Source organism: Neopelma chrysocephalum, unplaced genomic scaffold (assembly GCF_003984885.1).
Source record: "Neopelma chrysocephalum unplaced genomic scaffold, ASM398488v2 Primary Assembly neopelma1_110525, whole genome shotgun sequence".
Classification (NCBI taxonomy): domain Eukaryota; kingdom Metazoa; phylum Chordata; class Aves; order Passeriformes; family Pipridae; genus Neopelma; species Neopelma chrysocephalum.
Genome location: NW_020928061.1, coordinates 1,633 through 6,030, shown reverse-complemented (window position 1 = coordinate 6,030; position 4,398 = coordinate 1,633).

Below are 4,398 nucleotides of genomic sequence, written 5' to 3'. Positions count from 1 at the left end.
GGGCACATCGCCGGGGCTGTTGCCCAACGTTCCCAGGCACAGCACAGTGAGGTGATGAGAGCTGAGCAGCTCAGCAGCAGGGACAGCAACCAGCAGCCACTAAGGAGCCCCAGACTCTGACACACAGCCAGGAGCCCCAGACAGCACCAGCAGCTGTAAATTCCAGCAGCACATCCCAATCCCACCCGTCAGTATCTCCAACACTCCCAGCCCCACCTGGACACCAACAAAGGCTGTTGTGGTTTCACCCCATCCAGCCCCCAAGTCCCTTCCAGCCACTCCTCACTCCCCACCAGCAGGATCAGGGAGAGAACTGGGAGGGGAAAAGCTGGAAAACTCATAGGTTGGCATAAAGACAGTTTAATAAGGACAAGCAAAACCTGCACACACAAGCAAAACAAGGAATTCATTCCCTGCTTCCCACGGTTGGGCAGGCGTTCAGCACCTCCAGGAGAGCAGGGCCCCATCCCACAGAACGGTGACTTGGGAAGACAAACTCCATCACTCCAAAGGTCCCCCCTTCCTCCTTCTCTCCCCCACTTTATATCCTGAGCATGATGTTGACACCCCTGTCTGGTTCAAAGGTGTGGGGTGCAGTCCCCACTGTCTGGGTTGCCCATGTATTAGTCAGGCCCAGGTGCAACTCAGTTCTTAACACAACAGAAGGAGAATTAAGGAATGACACTGGAAAGGTTATTGGTGTGACAGGGGTTAAATTAGGAAAACAATGGGTAACTCATCAGTTTCTCTATTTGCCAAACTCCCCTAAACCTTTGCTAGGAAGAGATTGATTGGGAAACTTGAGGCAGAAATTAAATTTAAAAATGGGCACATTGAAATTGTAATTGCTGGGACTAAATAAGTTGAAGCAGCAGCTCTTCTTGAGCAGGAAATAACTCCAGTTAGCAGCAACATCCCAAGGGAAGCTGAAGATGCAGTTGTTCCTATCGTGTGGGCCAGTGGGATTCCATGAAAATCAGGAAAGGCAGCACCTGTAAGAATTACCCTTAAGCCAGAAGCTGTACTGATAAGGCAGCTCCCGCCTGTCTGTGAATGCCAGGAGGAGGAACTGGGGGATGGAGCTGCTGTTGGGCATTTGTTGTTTCATGGTATGGGTCCCTATTCAGAAAAGGAAAGACATGGAACAATTAAGACAGACCTCTCTGAGCACAGCCACTCCAGTTTTGAATGGAAAACCTGCCAAAATAAATCTGTTTCCTTTCCCTGGTTTTTGTTGACTGAGGGTGCTGTGAGGAGCAGGAGCTCTGCCCATGTGCTGCCAAGGACTCAGCTTTGCTCTGCTGCAGTGCAGACATGGAGCTGGTTTGGGACAGCTCTGACATTCACAATGGACATCAGATGTAATCCAGTGGAAAAGCTGCATCTCTGACCTTGTAACTCAGAAGACCGTGGGCTGCAGAGAGAGGCTTAGCACAGCCTTTTACTAATTTTACCTGTGTTTTTTCTTTTGCACCATCATATCTGGAAAATGTACTCTTTATGGGCAGAAATCCACATTCTATTTAATGTGAATGTGAACCTGGACAGGCAAAACGGATCAGCTCTCTGTGGCTTAGAGCAGAGCTAGAAGAGGTGCAATGTCCATCAGTTTGTTTCCCATCTCTCCTGAGTGTTCCCATTTACTGCCTCAAAGGTGACTTCACCTACAAATTAGTCTTGAAAAACATGACAGAACAGGACAGGAGCCCTCCCGCAGAGAAGCCAAGGGCTGGCAGAGCAGAGTGGCCACCCCCAAGGGAAGGCTCAGCACGGCCCAGGATCCTGCCCAGGCAGGAAAGTCTCCTGTGAAATCTTCTCTTGTGCTCTCCAGCTGTGAGCAGCTCTGACTCACAGAGCACCTTATCCACATAAGGCCTCAGCCCTCCAAGTCATTGTCCTTGCCCACAGCCCTTCTCCCCCAGCCCTGGCAGCAGCTCCCCGGGCCGTCTGAGAGCTGCCCCTGCAGGCAGCAGAGTCCCTGCCCAGCACAGCGCCCTGGGCTGCAGGACCCTGCTCTGCCCCACAGCCCTGTGAGTCTGTGGCTGCAGAGCAGTGCAGGGGCAGCTCCTGGAGGCATCTCTGAGCACTCTCCAAGGTGCCAACAGATGAAAACATGGTCTAAGATAGTCACAGGGATACGTTTTACCAAGGCCTGTAGTGGCAGAACACAGGGCAATGGCTTTAAACTGAAATAGGGGAGCTTTATGTTGGATAAAATAAAGAAATACTTACCAATTGGGCTGGCAAGAACTCCAACAGAAGAGGATGTCCCATCCCTGGATTTGTCCAAGGTCAGGAACTTTGAGCAGCTGGAATTAGTGAAGACGTCACTCTCCATGTTCAGGGACTTGGACCACATGAGCTTTTATGTCCCTTCCAAGCCAAACCATACTTGATTCTCTGAGTCCAAAATTCCTTCTCCAAAGAATTTCTATTGCTAGGACATGAATTACCATGTTTTTGGAGAAGCCATTGTAAACCCAAAAGGTAAAAAAATCAATTCAAATAAAGTTCCAACATCTCTGTGTGAGAGCTTCACCAAGTGGGTCAATGGCAGAGCCTCCCAGGATGACCTTGCCAGTGGAAGATGGGGGTCTGATACTTATGATGGGCAACAAGAAAGCACATTTGGGGACATTTTTTCTTTCCTTTTTTTCTGTCTTTTTTTTTTCTTCTTTTCTCCTTTTTTTTCTTCATTTTTCCTTTATCTTCTTTTGTCTTTCTTTCCTGGTTTTTCTTTCTTTTTTTTTTCTCTTTTTTTCCCTCTTTTTTCTTCCCTTTTTTTTCTTTTTTTTTCCTGTTGTTTTCTATCAGTTGTATTTTCAAGGAAGATTTAAACACATATCAAAACAATCTCCATGTACATATCTTACGAACACAGATAATCTGCCATTGTTCCAGGTTAGTAAGGATTCCCAACATCACAAACACTGAGACACCAAGGGTGGAAGCCAAGCAACTTTATCCTGTCCCTTGCCAAAGCGTTCAATCCACACCCAGCCCTGGATTTCTGGAAAGCCGCTGGGCAGGAGCAGGAGATGGAGCTGGTGCTCGGCAGGAGGAGCAGGCAGGCTGTGCACCTTCCATCAGAGGCACTTCAATTATCCAGTAGATCCAATGGTTCCAGGGCTGTCTGTCCATTCTTCAGGCATCCAGCCCCGGCGCGGCTGCAGCCCAAAGCAGCCCCGTTTCTGGAAAGCGCCGTGAGGGAGGACGGGGCTGGAGATCTGATTGGCTGCGCCGGGGGTTCTGAGGGCGTTGCGCGCGCAGAGCGCCGCGTTGGCTGCCGGGAAGCAATGGCGGCGGTGCCCGCGGCTGCGCTGTGAGAGCTGCGCACTCATAGAGCGGGGCTCTGGGTATCCCCTCGGGGGCTGCGGGGAGCGCGGCTGCGGGTGGAAAGGCTGGAGGGCTCGGGCGGGTTTAGCCGAGGGGCTCGGGGGTTCCCGAGGGTCAGAGCGCGGGGCCTGGAACCCACTCGGGGGCGCCCTGGCTGCACTGCGCAGGCGCGCCGGCGGAGGACTCGTGAGGGAACTGCGACTCCCATGAGGCCTCGCGCGGTCCGCCATTACCATTCCTGCCGAGCGCCTCTGCCGGCCCGGCGGACCGACCCCAGGGAAAGGGGATCCCAGTGACCCCCCCCGAACCCCAGAGACCCCCAACACTCAGCACACAGAGACCTCACAGGGAGGGGGGCCCGAGGGTCCCCTAAAGCCCAGCAGTGGGGTTCAGGGGATCTCCCAGCCCCCAGGGGAGGGGTCCTGAGGGTGCCCTCTAAAGTCTGGGGGGGAGATGTACCACATCTGGGTAAGGGGATCCCAGTGCCCCCAGTATAGCCCAGTGACCTCCCAGTGACCCTCAGTACGGCCCAGTAACCCCCTCAGTGACCAGCCAGTGTGTCCCAGTGACCTCCCACTGCCCCCCAGTATGCTCCAGTGAGCACCCAGTAACCCCCAGTATGGCCAGTAACCTCCCAGTGTCCCCTCGTGTGTCCTGGTAATCCCCTAGTAACTCCTCAGTCTCTCCCAGTGCCCTCCCAGCATCCCTCAGTAACCCCCCCAGTCCCTCCTAGTGCCTCCTGGTTCCCCCCAGTATGTTCCAGTATCCCCCAGTAATCACCCAGTGCCCCCCAAAGCCCCCCAACTGTCCCCAAAGTGTCCCCAGATGCCCTTGACCTTTCTGTGAGTGTAGGGGGGGTCCGTTTTTGGGGTCAGAGGGCCCAGGGGGGCTCCTGGGGTGAGATGGAGGGTTGGGGACATCAGGGATGGGGTTTGGGGACAATAGGGACAGTGGGAAGGGGTTTGGGGACAGTGGAATTGGGGGTGTCAAGGGGGGAATTGGGGCCATGGGGAGTCCCTGGGGACACTGGAGACACCAGGGGGGTCTTGGGGTGTCAAGGGG